At 40.3% G+C, this 21,062-nt stretch overlaps 1 protein-coding gene across 7 annotated transcripts in view; it reads left to right on the forward strand.

The window, feature by feature from the left end:
- The window catches only part of FTO (FTO alpha-ketoglutarate dependent dioxygenase), a 265,259-nt gene that overhangs the window by 20,950 nt on the left and 223,247 nt on the right, over nt 1–21,062 (forward strand). The window contains exon 1 of one of the 7 annotated variants that reach the window (XM_089540084.1): nt 17,385–17,457. The exons of the other annotated variants lie outside the window; for them this stretch is intronic. The gene's annotated coding sequence lies outside the window, so the exon portion shown is untranslated. Of the gene's footprint in view, nt 1–17,384; nt 17,458–21,062 lie in introns of those variants that run through there. 7 annotated transcript variants of the gene reach the window in all.

Raw genomic sequence — 21,062 nt, forward strand, 5'->3', positions numbered from 1 at the left:
GAATTGCTTCTCCTAGAATGATGATGATGATGATGATGATGATGATTTCTTACCCGCCTCTCCAAAACAATTGCTGTCCAATGTGAAGCTGAAGGCTTTCATGGCCAGCATCCATAGTTTTTTGTGGGTTTTTCAGGCTATGTGGCCATGTTCTAGAAGAGTTTATTCCTGACGCTTCGCCGGCATCTGTGGCTGCCATCTTCAGAGAATGTTGACAAGAAGTGAGTGGGTTATATATATACTGTGTGACCCAAGGTTGGGAGGAGTGATTTACATGTTAATTTGTGTATTGTTCTGTTGTTGAATAGCAAGGCCTCAGGGTGGGAGGATACACAAGGAGGATTTGTGTCTGTTTAATTAGTGATCCATTGTCTGCTGGAAAAAACCCTGATTTTGGGGAGTTACATTTGCATTTTGCTGGCTCTTAATTTTGGTGTTTTTCAGGTCTGGTAGCCAGACTTTGTTCACTTTAACAACTTTCCTGTTGAAATTGTCTAGGACCATGCCAACAGCTATCAAGTCACAAACACATTTCAACAGAAAAGAAGAAACCTTTAAAGTGAACAAAGTTTGGTTACCAGTCGTGAAAAACACCAAAATTAAGAACCAGCAAAATGCAAATGAAACCATCCAGGGTTCGGGTTTTTCCCAGCAGACAATGATCACAAATCCTCCTTGCATATCCTCCCAGCTTGAGGCCTTGCCATTCAACAACAGAATAATACACAGATTAACATGGAAATCACTCCTTCCAACCTTGGGTCACACAGTATATATACCGTATACCCCATTCACTTCCATGGCAGCATTTTCTGAAGATGCCAGCCACAGATGCCAGTTAAACGTCAGGAATAAATTCTTCTAGAACACGACCACATAGCCCAAAAAACCCACAAAAAACAATCAGTGTCCAGACCCACTGTAGTTGCCCACCTCTAATATAATGTCTGGTCACTGCTGTGGTCATGATCCTGACGTCTGGTGGCAGGTGAGGTGTAAGCCCAACAAACCAGGTGAGGTGGCCAGAAAAACAAGAAGCAAAAGGTACAATACTGACTTGATGACAAGGCAGACAAAGAGGGAAGGATGTAGATGAAACTGTGAGTGTGGAGACAAAGAATGAAAAATATTAGTCCCTTGCGTTCAAGAGGACTTTGAGTACAACACGCTATTCTGTTTGTCACATGGAATAGCTCAGATGAGAAATGACCACTGGTTTTGTTTATTTCACTGAATTATCTATTTAAATATCCTCCTGACAAATTTTATTCATAGGTGACCTTTTCCCCAATGAACTTATAGTGGTTTCCCGTTTAAAATATCCTTTCTGCCTTCCTTCCTTCTATCCTCACTTTTCTGCCCCATGGAACTCCTACGGTGCTGTACTGTACAAAGAGTCCTGTACAAGAAAAAAAGGTATTAAAAGCAATTTTAAAAACCGGTTTGACTATATTTAATTGGTTTATGTTCCCTATACTTTAATGTAAATAAAACATTAAATCACAAGGACTTAATAGCTTTAGTTTGTTTGGCAGCTGGTTTAGAATTGGCACAGCACTGGAAAAACATGACTGATTTATCCATCACTGGCTGGTTGAAAAGAGCTTGGTATTTGGCTCTTGTAGATGAACTCTTTCACAAAGTTAAGAACATGATGTGAAGAACTGATAACCTTTTTTTTCATTATGGCTTCTATTTATTAGATATATAAATACATTTTTGGACTCTTCCTTGCTTCTGATAACACATGTGGGTCTATGGAAAGATGTTTTGAACACAACATGGAACTAGTTATAATTATGGATCTTTTTATTACACATAAGGTGGGTCAATATAGAGGAAGATATACACAGCCTCTTAGTTTCATCATGTGTACTTACTGAATTAATGAGGCAACCAACAGGTTTATGCTGGAGATTTCAAATTTCAGCCATACTCTTGCAGGAGGAGATAGTCTTTTAACTATCTTGGTCCAAGCCTTTCAGGGTTTTGTGGGTCAGCATCAGCACCTTGAATTGAGCTTGGACCCAAATGGCAAGTAAGCACCGTTGTTTCAGAACTGGTGACATATGATTCCTAAAGCACACCCCAGACAACAAGAGCAGGGGTTTGCCATTTATCAGACATGTTACAAAAAGGGGGAAGGGACAGGAAAGAAAGTGGAATCTAAGGGCCTGAACAGCCAGGCCAAAATAAAGCTGCTTCAGGTCACTTTGGAAGTATGCTGTTTAAATGGCACATGCATCTTAAGGGGCCAGAAGTTGCACCAAAGCTGTGCTTCAGTCCTTAGGACTGGAGCGTGGCTTGGGCACAACTTCCAGCCTTTTAGGACGCATGCATCGTTTAAACATACTTCCAAAGTGACCCGAAGCAGCTTTATTTTGGCCTGTAAAATCAGGGGCCATGTCCACTGCACCAGATAAAGGAGTCAGATGGTTATATATCCCAAGCAGGACAATAGAAATGCCATGCTTTTTCTTGATGCATCCAGGTGGAATAGCTGCCAATGGCTAGTGTTCTGGGCAGAAAGGTGTCAAATGGCAGCAGGTGATTGTAGCCAGAATGAAAAGGACGTTTCACATATCGCTTTGCTGCAGCTGTTTGAAGTTTGAGGCACATGTCTATTCAGGCGACTGATGCAGGGAGGACAAACATTCTGTTGACTGTACCTAGACTCCTACGTTGAAATCGAATTGTTAGTCACAACTAACCTATATCCATTGTATCAATGGGAACTTGGCAAATCAACACTTAACTCAGTTCCATCGATTCAGTGAGTCTGCTCTAGTTGGCACTAACAATTGAATTTAGGCCATAGGTATATCTGAAACAGTTCTTTGAATCGTAGTCATGGTGTTTGCATGGACATATTTGAGTGATTAAATACTTAAGGTATTTCAGCATGTTGCAGAATAATCAAGGCATTAAGTTTTAAGACAGATGATGGTTCCATACTTCTGTTGACACCTCCTTCTCCCTTTAGCTGGCAGATGAAGCAGACGCCCAGAAAAGATCATTTAAAGCCATTAAATGGGAAACAAACATTCTATGCATCTTTTGTGACCTCTCCTCATTGCCAGCCTTGTGTACAACATAGGTTAGGAGAAGTAATTATTTTCAGCCCACTGACTACACACAAGATTAATAGCTTCTGAAAGGACTATAATGATGGGTTGACCCAACTGGCTCTTGCATTATTCCTTGTTTATACTCCTCTCATCTCTCTCACCTTTGGGCTACCACAAAATGTAATTTATGTTTAGTATTGCAGCATAGGAGATGAAGGGTCAGTATTTAATGAGGGGCAACCATGATTGCTGTGTAGGTGTAAAAAAATCTTACATTGGTGAAAGGCAGTCAATAAAACATCTCAATGGAAGATGTATCGGTCTGGCATGAGAAGCAGCCATTAGAAACTACAGGCATGGTAGAAATGGAAACAGCCTGAGTGGTTCTTGTCTTGCAAATCCGATGATGCGTTTGTATAGGGCGAGCATCTTTGGTGATATCTTCACATTAAAGATGGTAGTTCATACACTGGTAACCCCATGGATGGATTTCTTTAATGCATTGTGCATTGGGCTACCTCTGTACCAAGTCTGGAAACTTCAGTTAGTGCAAAACATGGCAGCCAGATTGGTTACAGCTGCATCTAGGAGTGATGATATGGCACCTATATCAAAATCACTGTATTGACTGCCAGTTAGTTTCCTGACAAGGTACAAAGTGTTGGTTGTTACCTTTAAATCCCTACATGGTTTCGATCCAGGTTTCCTACAGGATCATGATCCGTCCCATAAACTCAGGTCCTCTGGTGGATACTTCCTTCAGTCAGTCAGGACCAGGCTGGCAGCTGTTAACCAGAGAGGTTTTGCATTAGCTGCCCCCAAATTGTGGAATGACCTGCCAGAAGAGATTCAACAGCTGGATACACTGTCTTCTTTTAAACAGCATTAATGACCAATCTCTTCCAGCCGGCCTATCCAGATGGTTTTTAAGTTATGAAATTCTTGTTTTAGTATGTATGCCCTTAAAAATGATGTTACACTCTTTTAGCTGATTTTTTTAAAAAAATTGGTGTTGGTGGTTTTAACCGTGTTATATGTCTATTTGTTGCTGTATTCCCCACCTAAGTCCATAGGGAGAGTTGGGTAAGAAATAAACATCATCATCATCATCATCATCATCATCATCATCATCTTACAATACAGGTTCATCTGACTTTTGCAGAATGCAGCCTGGGTGGAAAATGCAATATTGGTATCTCTGGAGATTGGCACATTTGCGGCTTGCCTGACAAGTGTGTAATAAGTTGGCCTATCATCAAAAAGACAACAATGCTTGGTAAGTTGAAGGCAGTAGGAAAAGAGGCCACATTACAGGTGGATGGACTCAGCCAAGGAAGCTACAGCCCTGATTTTGGAAAACCTCTGGAGGGCTGTTAATAAAGGGTGTCTCAGAAATCTCTCATCCATAGAGTCACCTTAAGTTAAAGCTGACTTGATGGCAGTTAACAACAACAACAATTCTACATAAAGCTTTTGTTATCGTTGCGTGCCTTCAAGTTATCTCTAGCCATAGAATCATAGAGTTGGAAGAGAGCACAAGGGCCATCCAGCCCAACCCCCTGCCATGCAGGAACTCTCTAGCCACATGTTCCCCACTCCTGTTTTAGGTCATCTTGGAAATAAGTGGGATGGTCTTCCACCATGTCCCAGCCCAAGACCAGAACTGATGCGAGAGGAGGGGATAATCAATGCCCACATCATTCCAAAAAGTAACCCTAGCACTGGGTTTTCGTGGCAGGATTTGTTCACAACGGGTTTCCCTTTGGTTTTCTCTGTGTCTGAGAGAGTGTGATTTGCCCAAGTTAACCCAATGGGTTTCCATGGCTGAGCAGGGATTTGAACCCTGGTCTCCAGAGTCCTAGTTCAGTGCTGAAACCACCACACCGTGCTGGCTCTCTTAAATGGCATTACAAGTACTTACAATTGTCCCTGCTTAGTTTATAATTAAAGTGTGGATGGGATGGTTTATGGGTTATGATATTTTACTGTATTTTAATGTTGTTTTATTATTGTTAGCCGCTTTGATCTGCTTGGAGAGGTGGGATATAAATAATAATAATAGTTATTATTATTATTATTATTTCTTAATAAAATATTTCAGTTTAAATACCTGCAAGTCATTGGGAAATCCTAAATACTTTGTTTCGTAAACACATGCCAAAATAAACTTTGAAAATCTAATTATTGTGTATTGAGTGCATTGGAACATTTTCGGTATCTGACATTGTTTATTATGTAATAAGTACCGGATCAATGTTTTAAGCAAGGTCTAATTCTGGTAAAATATTATGAGGGGCTTGGAATTTTTGAAGCATCGTAACAGTTTATTTATTCTCAGACCACCCCTCCTCATGCAAACCAAAGGCAGCTTTGGCATTTAACAACTGAGTGTAATTCAGTGACTGAATTTACTAAAGATGCACCTAACAATTGCATGGACTCCTTTTTTTGTGCGGACAATACCAGAGCGTTCCTTTTTGAGAGCAATGACCCCCACTTCCCAGTCACCAGGACATCTTTGCATTGTTTTCCATAGTCTCCAGTTATGTTTTCTCAGCAAACAAGAGGAGTCCTTGCACACAGCATTTAATAAATTATTGAACTTCGGAAGAACTTTGGAGAATCCTCTGCTCTGTGTGACTGAGCAGGAGACATGAAAAATGTGCTCTATCCTCCAGTGTATCTAAAAGACAGAAATAGATGCTTGATCAGACAATATGAACACTGAGTGAAGGACGGTATTAACATTAAATATTTACATGTGTAGGGAGCATCCTGACAGGAGAAAAGAATCGGTGTGCATATTGTCAAGTTGAATAGAGCCAAACACAGTGAGTTGGCTGCTTCTGTAAGGCTTCTTTTCTTGAATAGCTAGGGAACTGTGTGTGTTAGAAGAAGGAAGGCCTCTTAAAAGGAGCCCTTTGGTGTTGGGAAAGCTTCAAGATAGAAGATAAGTTAATAATCGCATTGAAAACTGTGGTATAAATGTAGGAGGACTGATTGGCAACAGAAACCCATAAGCTGGCTTTAAGAAGGAAGCCTCAGATGTAGAGGTGTATTGCTCATTTATTCTCTGCATGTGGAAAGGAATAGGGGGTCCTTAAATATGTGTGTTTCAAGTTGAAAAGACTACGATAGGAAATACTGCTAGAGAGGGAACACCGTTTTCCTTGTTTGGTGGAATGAAATGACATTAGATCTGAATACTCAATCAAAAAGACTTAATGGAATTGGGATATTATATTTTTAAATGACATTTTAAGTCTAATATGGACTGTCCGTAAGGAGGCAAAAAGTGATATGAATAAATTAGATTGTATGCATATTGAGACAAAGATGAAGCTTTCTCTCTGTTTGCCCTCGGATATTCTTGAAATATTTTATGAGAAGGCTGGGCTTGCTGTTGCAAAGTAGAAATCTTATTTGCAAAATGTAGTAATTAAAAAGAAAATTATCACAAAGTTTTCTATGGGTGGTATATAACCCCAATCAAATTAGCAAAAATAAGAAAGCAAGGGGGAAATAATTGTTGGAAATGTGATGATAAAATGGGTACATTATACCATCTGTGGTGGCAATGTAAAAATGCTAAAATAGTCTGGGAAGATATACATAAAATTATTAAGTTTACGTTAAATAACGTTAAATAACATGAAGTTAATCCGCAGTTAAAGCAGAGGAAACCAGTAGCTTTTTACTTTCGGAACAAACCGATTTTAAAAAGCTGCTGGTTTCCTCCGCTTTAACTGCAGATTAACTTCGCGTCATTTCGTTTTAGCAGCAATAACTGTGATAAACTTTCTAAATTTGCAAGTTCTGTTTAAATTCAAATTTAACCTAAATCGCTTCTAACTCCCATCTTCTCATGGGATCCCACTAGAGTGATAAAACTCTAGGAGGTGGAAAGCCTAATATCTAATGGACCAAAGCCTGAGGAGCACTGCTCTGGCACGTATGATGAATTGGACTTGCAATTTGAATCAGAGTTACTGAACTTCCAGGTAAAAGTGAAGAAGCTAATGGAGTTAGGGGAAACACACTGAATTTTCAGGGCAATTGCTGCGGTAATATTTGTTGAACATAGGAATGGAGATAATTTTTTATTGTTTTGTTTTGCATTTAAATATGGACCAACCTGAAGCGCCACCATGGTTTGAGAATTGGACTGTGACTCTGGAGATCAGGGTTGGATTCCTTGCTCCAGCATAAAACCTGCCAAGTGAGCTTGTGCAAGCCATACACTTTCAGCTTTAGAGGATGGCAATGGCTAACCCCCTTTGAATAAACTTGGTTTAAGATACATTTCAGGCCTAATAGATCCAGTCTGACTGACTGATTGACTGAGGAGTTTATCACATGGGAGGAATTTCTCTTAATTTCGAATGAAAAGAAAGTGGGGCCAGAACGCATTCCTGTGAATTCGCTAGTTCAACGAATTTATGTGAATTTGAATTGCATTTGAACTGACTTCTCATTACCTGAAAATAGCTTGCCATTGCCCGAAATTGTGTGTGATCACGTCTCACGCAATAATGTGAAACCCATCATTGCGTTCGGACTGACTTCCCATTGCCCAAAATTACGTGTGGTAGTCTATCACGCAATAACGTTAAACCCCATGATTGCGTTCGGATTGCCATTGGATTATACTTCCAATTTCCCTTGTCTGATGACGTCCATACTGACAACTTGCCAAATAATCCTATGATAGGGTCTGCTTAGGGTTGCCAAAAGTTAAAATAATAATAATAATAAGGCACACAACAACAACAACAACAACAACGACCCAATCTAATTCATATTTCCAAGCTAAAACAGAAACGAAAATACAATAATCCTTTACACATTTTTGTCTCCATTGCATTGAGCCATGCCAGTTAAAGCGGTGTCATACTGCATTATTTCTACAGTGCAGATGCAGCCCTAGTCTAGCTTAGTTGTGAGATGTTTTGCTGTAAACCTTCCCTGCCCTGTTTCTCCTTTTGTGGAAAACCATATGATTCTATTCCCTGCAACCTGTTAACAAGAATCAGTCAATTGTAATCTTTTCACAGGGCGAGTTTAACTTAAAATGTTCTTTTTGATTCAGGAATTACTTTATTGGAAATGGAAATTAATTTATTGGATATATAGCACACTGAGCCGTTATAATGCAAATCTGGAAATTTATCATATAAATATGCCACACAGTTTTGACTGATCAAAAACAAGTACCAGATAAATACGATAAGTAAATGAGACTTGTTCTTTATAATTTTTCTTAAGGCATAAAGTTTTCTTACTGTGATAAACCTGTTTGGATTTAATGATCTGTCATGTCAAGCAATTAAAAGCAAGTTATTAATACCCAGATAGAATGACATTCAACTGTTTTTTTTTCTTTCTTTCTTAATGTATTTTACCACTGACATCAAAAGAGAAAAATCATAGCTATTTAGTATTAGGACGTGCTGTTTTAGAACTTTCTGATGTGCAGATTGTTTCTATAACAAGCAGTTGTTTGCCGAAAGATTGTGTTGGTAAAGAAGAATTGATGTTTTGATGTAGTATGGAGATGATACAAAATGTTTGGTCTTCCTGACATTAATTGCAATGCATGCTGCTATTATATTGCAAATATGTTGTGGTTTAACTCAATTATTAATCTTATATCTTTCTTGTTACAATAAGGAATGCACAAGAGCTACCCAGCTCCTTCTTTTCCCAGTTTGTATCTTGCCATCGTTGGGTCTACTTAATGTTCGTTTGTTTAAAGAATTTGTGTCACCAGGGATCCTGAGGGACCCCAGTGTGGTGTTGTTTCTTGTGCAACAACAATAGCAAAACAACAGCAACATAAAGACATGAATAAAGATCACTTTTATATACATACATAAAAACAGACTTTTAAAAACTCCCTAAAAATACAGATTGAGTCCCCTTTATTTGGAAGTCCAAAAACTGTCCCTAATGGATGGCTGAGATAGTGACACTTTTGCTTTCTGGTGGTTCAGTGTACACAAACGTTGTTCCACACACAAAATTATTTAATGTATTATGTATAAAATTGCCATCAGGCTATATGTATAAGGTGTATGAAAAACATAAATGGATTTCATGTTTAGACTTAGGTCCCATCTCCAGCATAGTGTAGTGGCTTGAGTGTTGGACTATGACTCTGGAGGTCAAGGATTGAATTCCGTGTACAGCCATAGATACCCACTGAGTCACATACTCTCAGCCCCAGAAAACCCTGTGATAGTTTTGCTTTAAGGTTGCCATAAGTTGGAAACGACTTGAAGGTGCACAACAAAGTCCATCTCTAAGATATCTCATTACCGTATGTACAGTATATGCAAATATTTCAAAATCCTTTCCTTGAGAGAGATTTCTACAGTCGAGCTTTATCTCCCTATCATTTGTACTCATCTTCCAGGGTGATGGGATCTGCAACAGGACCTGCACTGATGATTTCAAGTTTTGGACAGGCTCATAAAGAATGTCCTGAGTCTGTTACAAACTGCCAAAATAAAGCTGCTTCGGGTCTCTTTGGAGGTATGCTATTTAAATGATGCATGGGTCCTAAGAGTCTGGAGGTCGCACCAAAGCCACACTCCATTCCTAAGCACTGGAATACAGCTTTTGGTGCAGCTTCTGGATTCTTAGGGTGCATGCGTCATTTAAATAGTATACCTCCAAAGAGACCCGAAGCAGCTTTATTTTGGCAGTCTGTAACAGGCCCTAGTGTTTAACATATCCTGGTCCCAAGCTACTCAGCCTTGATGTGTCAGGCTACAACTACCAAAAGTTTTACCTGTACGTCCTCTGGCTAAGGATGATAGGAGTATAGTCCAACACTATCTGAAGATCACTAATTTGGCAAAGACAGATGTAGAGAGATGGAGTGTGGCATATCATGGGACACTGAGTTCCACAGAGAAGAAACTTCAGTGATTGAATTCCTGTTCGGGACATTCATAGCTCCAGGGAGAGTAAGCAAAACCTCTGCATGAGAAGATAGAAAGCCAAAGCTTTTTAGAACACTAATATCTATGTCTGTCTATCCATCATCTATCTATCTATTGATGACAGAGAGATCTTGTAGCATCTTTGAGACTACATGAAAGAAATTGGCAGGGTGAGATTTCATTGACTTCAGTCTACTTCAGATGCATTTGGTGATGCATCTAAGGAAGTAGACTGAAGTCTATGAAAGCTCCTGCTGCCAACTTCTTTCTTTCAGTGAGTTTCAAACGTGCCACAAGATCTCTCTACGTACCCATTCTACAGACTAACACAGCTATATCTTTGAATTCTATCTATTGTTGGCTTTGTGTGATTCTAGGCTAGAATCATAGAATCGTAGAGTTGGAAGAGACCGCAAGGGCCATCCAGTCCAACCCCCTGCCATGCAGGAACCCTCCATCAAATCATCTCTGACAGATGGCCATCCAGCCTCTGTTTGAAGACCTCCAAGGAAGGAGACTCCACCACTCTCCAGTGCAGCATATTCCACTGTCAAACAGCTCTTACTGTCAGGAAGTTCCTCCTAATGTTAAGGTGGAATCTCTTTTCCTGGAGCTTGCGCCCATTGTTCCAAGTCCTGTTCTCTGGAGCAGCAGAAAACAAGCTTGTTCCCTCCTCAATATGGCTCTTACATTTCTCATCATGGCAAGAGTTAAGATCAAGGTTAATACATTCCCATAAACATTCCTGTTATGTTCTCAGGTCACAGAGGCAAAAGGCCAATGTCACATTTCACTCTGTTCGCCCCCAGATGTTGCCTCTGTAATGGTGGAGATGCTTCTCAGTTGCATACTTGGCTGACTAAATTAGAAATTCAGCTTTCTTGGGTTATATCAGGAGGAAATCTGTGTGTGCATCGCTAGGTGGCACTAAAACTTCGCCATAGGGAGTGAATTCTTCAACTGTTCCTCTTTACTGTTCCAGCTGCTTTGGTTTCTAGGTGTCAGGGAAATTGTTTTATTGTTAAAGGGCATAGTGTAATATATTCATCTCCATCCAAGGCAGCCATTTAATGCCCTGAAACATGGCCTTCTCACAGCTCTGGCCTGTTAACTATGCTTATTTGGTGTAATAATTAGCAGAATTTCTCTCTAACAGGGGCACTTACCAACGCCTCACATTTTTCCTCTGTGTTTTTGTACGTGACGGATTGCGCATTCTGTGAATAAAGTTAAGCAGGTCAAAACCTAAGCCCTGTACGACACCGCTATTTTCCGCACAATTGTTTTTGAGTGGGTGTACATTAACTGCTTCCTGGATCCTTGCGACGCCTAATGCAAACAAGTGTTCGGCTTTTGTGTAATAGGTTGCCGAAGGTTTGCAAACACAATGCAGTTAATTTTTCAACTCGGATGGGAAGGATGGGAAAAGAAATGAATAGCAGTGGGTCAGTGTGTGGTGTGTGTGTGTATGTGTGAAGAGGGGTTGCGAAAGAACAAAAGGCAAATGGATGGCAATTTAATTTGGAAGAAGACCCCTGGGGTACACTATGGATTTTTTTGCATTATCATCTGACCTTTGGGTTTATTAATAATGAAATTCCACATGAGTTGTCATTTAGATTCTTCTACTTTTAGCATCAGATGGCTAACAAATAATCAGACAATACTACCACTATATAAATGACCCTTCCTTTGATGTTCTGCAGACACAGTTTGGCCCTCCATATGTTTGGACATCATCTCAGAATGCCTCACCATTGACCATGCTGGTGGAGCATTCTGGGAGTCAAAGGCTCAAAATCCCTTGCTTGTTCCCATTAAAAGTGACCCATTGAATCAAATGAATTTATATAAATCTCAGTTTACCATTCTGCACTTGATTTGACAGATCTACTCCATTGCGATTAGGAAGTGAATTTAGTCCCCGAAGGACCAAAGGTAGAAGATTATGGCTTTAAAGTAGAAGCGTCCCCCCAGATGTTGTCTTCCTCCAGCTGCCGTTGTTTTTTATCTTTAAATATGCTGGTTGAGAGCGAACCAGTGTGGTCTGAGCATTGCACTAGGACTCTGGAGACCAGGGTTTGAATCCCATGTAAACCCACTAAGTGACCTTGGACAAGTCACACTCTCTCGGCCTCAGAAGATGGCAATGTCAAACCCACTTTGAAGAAACGTGCCAAGAAAACCACGATAGGTTTGCCTTTTTTTGTCGTTGTGTGCCTTCAAGTTGCTTCCAATTTAACGGTGACACTAAGGTGAACTTATCATGGGGCTTCCTGGGTAGGTTTCTTCAGAGGGAGGTTGCCAGTGCCATCCTCTGAGGCTGAGAGACTGTGACAACCCAAGATCATCCAGTGGGTTTCATGGCCAAGCTGGGAACTGAACCCTGTTCTCCAGAGTTGTAATTCAATACTCAGACCACTATGCCACACTAAGGTTTGCCTTAGGCTTTCCGTAAGTCGGAAATGACTTGAAGTCACACAACAACAGCAACAACGGCAAATAATGCTAGTCGGGGCTGTCCAACCATATCTGTCCAACAGTATCTGAAAGTTTACTAACTTCCCACCCACACTTTAAGGAAAAGGGATGCTTTAGGAAACAGAGAGTTGCCTTATGCTGAGCGAGACCAGTGTTTCTGCTCTCTGCTAACATGCCACAGGTCACCAGGGTTTCAGACAGTCATCTTTCTGAGCCCTGCTTGAAAGCACTGGGAATTTAACCTGGGACCTTTGGCATGCAAAGTACATGCTCTTCCACTGACCAGAAGTTAACAATTGCTTTCTTTTAGTTGATATTGGATACCTCCTGCATTTTTAGGTTTGGGACTCTGAAATAATATTTTACCAGATACAGAAAGAACAGTAGCTGTTGGGGTCTTATTACTATGTCAGAACACTTTCCATGAAGGACCCACTTTCGGAGTGCAGGAGTTGTTTAAATTAAGGCTCATCTCTTCTTAACTTGCAGTAAATCATTAAAACTCCAGCAGTTAATGTTTTTACTCCAGTGCCATTGGCAAAGCCATTTATCCATCTTGGAGCTGTTTGGGGATTCTAGAAGACTCTTCAGTGATCTTAGTGACCATGCTTAACTCTTTCCTTCAGGACTGGGATATATATTTCCACTTTGCAGCATTCATTGTGTGTGTATATATTTCCTTGTCTTGCAGTTTTGGGGACTTGGGTCACTTTTACACTTACACAATTACAGCACTTTGATACCGCTTTAACTGCTGTGGCACTATCCTATGGAATACTGGGATTTGCAGTTTTATGAAGTATTTAGGATTCTCTGCCAGAGAGCTCTAGTGCCTCACCAAACTTCCATCACAGGGTTGCTGTGAGGTATGCCATTCGGAGCTATTTAGAGCAAGGACTCGATGCAGGTACTGATACGATTTACTGCTTCTAACTTAAGGGACTGGTGCTAAAAAGATGTGGAATGGAACCATAACCCAGTCCATGTTTTGTCTGGGGAAAATCCCAAACCTATTCCCTGGAACCTGCTGTCAGATATGAGGACCTTTTACACTACACCATTATAGCACTATGATTCCACTTGAACTGCCATGACAATATCCTGTGGAATCCTGAGAGCTGCAATTTAGAGAGAGGTATTCAGAGCCAGTGTGACATAGTGGTTTGAGTGTTGGACTACAACTCGGGAGACCAGGATTCGATTCCCACTTGGCCATGAGACCCACTGAATGACCTTGGGCAAGTCGCATACTCTCAGCCTCAGGGGAAGGAAATGGCAAACCTCCCCTGAACAAATCTTGCCAAGAAAACCCCATGACAGATTCATCTTAGGGTTGTCAGGAATCAGAAACAACTTGAAGGCACATAACACACACAGACTTAGAATTCTCAGCAATGGAATGCTAATTCTGCATCAAACTGCAAATCCCAGGATGAAGCCTGGCAATTAAAGTAGAATCAAAGCACTATAACTAGTGCAAAAGAGACCTCAATTAACTTTTTTTAAAATGAGTCTGTAGCCATCTTCAAAGCCCCTTTCTGTGTTGCCCATCTCCTGAAATTAAGACAAGTGTTGCTTTCTCTAGGATTTTAGCTTGCTCAGGCTCTCAGCTGCCGCCTGCTTGCATGGACAATTCTGAGTATGTGCCACAACATTTGTAAAGACTGAGGAAGGTTGAACAATGAAAGTCTGGGTAGGCTTTCCACACACAAGTGAAGAGATCTGTTTGCCTGTGTTGTATGATGACCATAATTGCATCTTCATACAAAGTTGGGAATAATTCTACTTGACTCGCTGCTCTCCTTTTACTCAAGCAATGGCATTGGGAATTTTTTTTGGAAGTGATTTGGGCTAAGAGATGCTATGAAGATTTTAGCGTACCCATTTTGCTGTGTATGAGAACAGATGTCCAATGTAGATTTTATCTTGCTTCAAACAAAGCAAGAAATAAATACTTACAATCTGGGCCACTGGGTACTCCACCGGTGTTATAATTTCACAAATCAAGAGGGATCCAGAGCAAATGGAGTAACACCGAAATGTTTTACTCAGTGTCATGATATTGACAATAGCAGTAATGATGATGACAGAGCAATACAAGGCTTATATTTGGAGTAACAACAACCAAAACAACTTCTTTCTTTCGGTTGGTCTCAAAGGTGCTACAAGATCTCTTTACATACTAAAACAACAACAACAACTTTGGTTTTGTCCTTCCCTGAAAGAGCTTAGGGCATCCTGCATGGATTCTCTCCCCTCTCAAAACAAAGACTATAGGTAAATTGAGGGATGGTAACTTACACTTGGTCTCCACAACCCTAGGCTTGAAATCTAGCCAACCAAACCAGGTGGTTTCTCTTTTAACTTAGACCAATCTAAACAGTCAACTTGCAGTAAATCCGCTGACCTGTTGGGTCAATATAACACCAAGCACACAATTCAAAGATACAGCTATAGTCTGTAGAATTAATATGTAGAGAGATCTTGCAGCACCTTTGAGACTAACTGAAAGTGCTACAAGATCTCTCTACATACCAAGGAAACAATCTGTTTTGAATCACCAGATCCTATTATTTATTAGTAGTATTTCTAACTGTACTGTTTTATTGTTTGTAATTGTTTGACATGGTCAGTAGACTAATCCAATAAATTGATCTATGGCTATTAAATTAATCTGAGATCTTCCAAAAGTGTTTCCTGGAAGAAGGATCTGGGACTACACTTACCCAGATGATCTCCTTTGGGCTTGTATGTACAACAAGCAAACTAGGAGTTGGGAGTGAAGTAGTGATTGTCTGAGACAATACATACATACATACATACATACATTTACATGTAATCTGAAAGAAACAGTGATCTGTTTATTTAGGTTTTAGAGGCCAGGAATGGGAGAAGACCTTTGTAGCTTCTGAGACTTTGGTAGACCTTGTCCACATACTTTCAAGCATACCATAGTTGTAAGGCTAGAAATGTTTTAAAAAGTTGTGATTTTCCCTAAAGCTTGTTGTTGTTGTTTTGAATTTTGTGAATGGTTTCTGCTCTTCCTACAAAATCGTAGCGTACATCATTTTTCTGCTTTAAACAATGCCATGAAGGAATCAGTGTTTAGTTGACTATCTGCCCTTGGGATGGGAGAACCTGTGAATCAGTCTGCCTTCAAGTATGGAAGAAAATGGCTAAAAATGAAAATATTTTGATTTTCAGGATATCTTCATTTCCTGTCCCTTTAATCCTCTACTATGTTGGATGGGCCAAAGCAAGCAATAATGTCTATGTTGTTGTGTAACAACAAAGGTATTCTTTGAGCAAGTTGCTGCTGATGAAGAAAAGTGATTCCTTTGTTTTGTGGAATGTGTCTCAGTTTGGCTTCTGTAGCTCATGCCTTTGCAATTCTCTACCCATTGCATAATAAATCAATGCTTCATTGTCTTTTCACCTTCTGAAGCACTTCAATATTTTGCTTTGGGGACTATTTGACCAAAGGAACGGAGGGCAACTCTGATGGGGAAAACATTTCCCTCTTAAAAAATATTTTCCGTAACAGAAAGTAGATACTGTGAACTACAAACAGGTACTTATGTGATAATAACACATTCGTAGGAAGCCAACATGGTGTAGTGGTTTGGAAATTGGACTATGACTCTGGAGACCAGGGTTCAAATCTCCACACAGACATGAAAACCCACTGGGTGACCTCGAATACATCACAGGCTTCATTCCCACTACGTTTTAAAGTGGTTTGCAAATCAGTTCGAAGTGGTTTAAATGACCCTGGCTTGCACTTGAACTGAATTGCTGAAGCGATTTGGAGAGGGGGACCATGTACTAGATCCATTTAACTCATGTCTTTTGGATGCTGATTTTTTTCTGTGTCTTTTTGGATAAATCAATTGCATGCAAATGTGAACTAGGTGTGGATCAGAATGGATTTCAAGATTCGATCTGAAGAATAAAATTCATGAATCGATTCAATGTCAGTGTGAACGAGATGCGGATCAGAATCGATGTACTATGACGTGATAAGGGGTCACCGGGTGGGGAAGTGGAAATTAACAACCAGTTAATTTCGCCCTTTGACCCTCATACGTAAGTACGTAAATGCAATTGCATTGATGGACAGAGAAAACCCCCCGCTGAAAACGCTCGAGACTGAACCAATTCATTTTCCAATGTGAACTACAAGTGAGTTATTTTGAGAGATTCCTGCAGGAAACAGTTTAAATTGAATGGATTCATTCATCAATGTGAACCACAAGTGGGTTATTTTATTTTGTTTGTACAGTAAGAAAATGCAATTGGGGCAAATGTAGTGTGAACCACACTCTGCTGCCGAACCGATCCATCAATTCGGACCGCGAAGCGATTTATTTGTAAGTGGGAATAAGGCCACACTCTCTCAGTCTTAGAGGAAGGCAAAGGTAAACCCTTCACTGAACAAATCTTGCCAAGAAAACCCTGTGATAAGTTCACTTTAGCATCACTGTAAGTCAGAAATGACTGAAAAGCATATAGCATTTTTTAAAAAGGATTTTCTTAGGCAAGGTATATTCAGGGGTGGTTTTGCCAATTTCTTCCTCTAGATTATAGCTTACAGCACAGGTATTCGTTGGCGGTCTCCCATCCAAGTACCAATTAGAGCTTATCTTGCTTAGCTTCCAATACCAGAAGGCAACTAGTACCTTTTCTGTTCTGCGTGTATATGCCTTCAAGTCATCTGAAAAAGCTAACTAAGCAAATACATAGATTCGCAGCAGCTAATAAATTAAGCCTCACAAATTGTAGGAAGCTGATGCTTTACTGATTGAGCTGGAGATTTGTATTCAACTTTTTCCTCTTATCCTAAGCAGAGTCTCCCAGACTGGAGAATTTACACCATTGTCTCCTGTCTGGAGATGGCCCATGCAAGCTGGACAGTCAGGCCCAGAAATATAGACTGTAGGTGAAAGAAATGCACTACAAATGTAAGTACAAGTTTATTTTGCATTAGCCAATCAGACTTTTGCAAAAATGTATGTAGATCAAATGATGTTAGGAGAAATATAACTATACATTTGCTAGGCTCCCTCTTATTGATCATGTATGATTGAATTGCGCTTATAATATATTGCTGGTACCCTGGCCAATTTTTCTTAATTCACTCTCTAGTCTTAATGATCATCAACAGGAACTTAGCAAATTATAAAGGTACATTCGGACATATATCCTCTAATAATTTTTATTCTCTCCAAACATGGCTTGATAATGATGCTTTAGGTTTCCTGCCTCATCTGGACCAACATCTCAATTTTAGGGCCACAGTGAGCATTCATAGACTCTAGCCTGCTTCTTAAGATGCATGAAGCTGGGGCACATCTTACCCAGAATCTGGAAAAGTAAATTTGTTGGATTATTGAGCTAAGGGAAGCATGCCCCATATTATGGATAGTATGGGTATTATGGTTATTCTTGGAGTCATGGTCCAAAAAAGTAACTTTACCAATTTCTAAACAGGAGTAGGGAGAGAACTGTGCAAGGCATACAAATGCTTGGAGTATTCTTATAAAAGGAAACCATTGCTGCTGTCAGCCTTGAACCAGTCATATATGTACCAAGTGTTTGGTAAGAAAAGGGATCCTTTACAAGATTAAAAGAAACAGTGGCAGATAAATAATAAATGGCATCTTCCCTCCCTCCCTCCCTCCACTTTATAAACTGTGCACTTATCCATCCACAGCTAGATTTGTGACATCCCACAATCTTTCCTCATGGTGGAAGCGAAGACTGGGGATATTTCACATTTGGCTTCACAGCATAAAATGTCAAGAGGCAGCCATTTTGTAACTGCCTGTGAAGATGTTCAGCTACTATGTAATGGGCATGACAGCTACAGTATGTGGAATTTAATGCTCTGGCTACTTATTGATCTTCTCTTTAGCCGATGGTGTGGGCACCAGCATGAGCACTTAGCACCTGGTCTTAGTGCAAATGCATGATCTTTAGAGCGGTCATCAAGGACAACTTTGCAAAACTGCACTTGGCAACAATTAGGAGGCTTTTAAAATGCACAAAGAATTTACAGAGCATGATTTATTTTCTTAAGGGCTTCAGTGACATTTTAGGGATGTTTTCAGCTTCATTATAAAAATAAAAACAAAACTGCAATATTTTATTTTAAATCATTTAAATATTATTTAGATTTTCAGAAAACATTCCTCCACCCTGTTGCCCATGCTGTGTAATAAATGGTACAGATGAAACACCATTTCAGACCGAAGCTCAAAAAAGTGCTTACAGGGAAATGCAGGGAAAGAAAAACTCAGATTACAAAAACATAGGAAGCTGCCTTGTTTTATCAGATCACTGTTTTTACAGCTCGGGTCTAGACTCTTGAAGGAGCCTGTTCTAGTTCTAAAATGTTTGGAGAGGTCCTCCTTTTTGTCCCACTACCTTCCCAGAAATATTTGACAGGAACAAAGGAGAGGGACTTTTTGAAAGCTACTCCCAAATATTGGAGCTCCCTTCCTAGGACAGCTCCTTCCTTGATTTCTTTTCTCTAACAATTAAAACTTTATTCTGTAAGGCTTTCCAGAATTGACTGCAAATCTGCAATGGATGTTAATGATGTGCTGTGCTGTTGATTTTTTCATTGCCTATCTTTTCATGACTATTGGGGAAAAATAACTCTGAGGATTGTTTTTTTTTAAAACAAGGAGTTCTGGAGGACCAAGGTTTGGATCCTGTTCAGCCATGGAAATCCACTGATTGATCTTGGACAAATCACAGTCTCTCAGTCGCAGAAGAAGGCAATAGCAGACATGCTCTGAACAAGCCTTGCCAGAAGAACTCCAAGATAGGGTTTCCTTAGGGTTGCCGTTAGAAATAACTTGAAGGCACCTCACCGCCACCGATGAAGATGATGATAGGCCAGATTATTGTCCATTCAATTCAGTATTGTCCAATCTGACAATATCGTAGGAGACCAAATTTAGGTCTCCTACGATATTGTCAGATTGGACAATACTGAACTGAATGGACAATAATCTGGCCTTATCTGATTTAAAGTATTCCATTCCTCTCCACTTTATTTCGCCCACCCCAAATATTACAGTATTTATGCACTTCATTTCTTGTTTTACTATGAAGCAGTACAGACTGGCACTTTGTGACTGTGTTCTAGGGGTGAAGAAGGGCTGAGCGTTCACAAGCACGAAGCCCTCCTTCCTTCCTTGGGGTGCCATCTTGTGCTGTGTACAAAGGGCATCATAACGCCATGCTTTAGCAGTTATGGCATCCCTTCAACAGCACAAAAATAAACTCCTTTTGGGGGCTTCTTTTTGCTCCATGCACAGGCCATGCTGTCTGGTTGCCGCAGCCTGCTTCTGGGGCTAAAAGGAGTGGCGTTGAGCCACGTGTCTGTCTAGCCCCAATGTCTAGCTTCCCCTGATTCATGCTTCTAACATTTCATGTTTCTATAATATGTGTCATGCGGCTTTGGACTTACCTTCTCTTATGAACATGCCAACAGCTAAACATGCTTTCAGCTTGAGTCCAATTACATCATTAGAATCACAGAGTTGGAAGAAACCACAAGGGCCATCCAGTCCAACTCCCTTCTGCCATGCAGGAACTCTCAATCAAAGCATCCCCAACAGATGGCCACCCAGCCTCTGTTTAAAGACCTCCAGGGAAGGAGACTCCGAGGGAAGAGTGTGTTCCACTGTCGAACACCCCTTACTGTCAGGAAGTTCCTCCTAATGTTGAGGTGCTCATAGGCACACTACTCATAGTTGTCTTCTGCTGTACCCCAATAAATCATTGAGTGCCATCTGATCTAGGGGTTTCATCTTCTGGCACTATCTCTTGTTTCATTTTGTATTATCTCATCATAGAGTTTTCATGGTAAAAGAAATGCAAAAGGGGTTCACTGCACCTCCTTCTGTGCAGTACTAACAAGTGTTACCTATGGTGCCACTGCCATTGAGTCTGAGAGGTATTCTGGAAATGCTCAGCTGCCTGTAGCTGTTTGGCACATTTACTCTGACTCCTCAACAAAAGCCATCAGCATGGATTCTTGCCTCACGGGAGGATGCAATCGCATCATCACAGAAAGGGAGTACATAAACTACTTAATAATAATAATGAGGTGATGGCAAAAAATAAAATAAAATCTGATTCATCTTTCACTAGTTTTTGTTCTCCTTAGTTTCTTGCTCCCTTCCAACAAGGGTTTTTTGTTTCCCTGTCAGTGGAAGACAAATTCAAGTAACATCAGTAAGATTTGAAGCAGGCTCCTGTTTTCAATCGTCTCTACCTCTGAACTCTGACTGTCGGTGGAGGGACTGTTTAGAATAGTTTTACATTAGTGAAAGGTCTCATCACACTTTTGTTGTTGCCAAAAGTAAACTTTCTTTTGAGCATTAATCTTTTAGCCAGGCTCAATCACTTTAATAATTTCAGTATGTCAGAATTCACTTGACAGAATGCAATCGGCACATAGTGTTCTGTCCCCACCTGCTTCTGTCCCCCCCCCCCCCCCTCGAAGCTTAAGAGTGAGATTATTTCAAAGGCTAAATGCTCTCATCCATGT

Source organism: Sceloporus occidentalis, unplaced genomic scaffold (assembly GCF_023333645.1).
Source record: "Sceloporus occidentalis isolate IW3139 unplaced genomic scaffold, rSceOcc1.0.p SCAF_10, whole genome shotgun sequence".
Taxonomy (NCBI): Eukaryota; Metazoa; Chordata; class Lepidosauria; order Squamata; family Phrynosomatidae; genus Sceloporus; species Sceloporus occidentalis.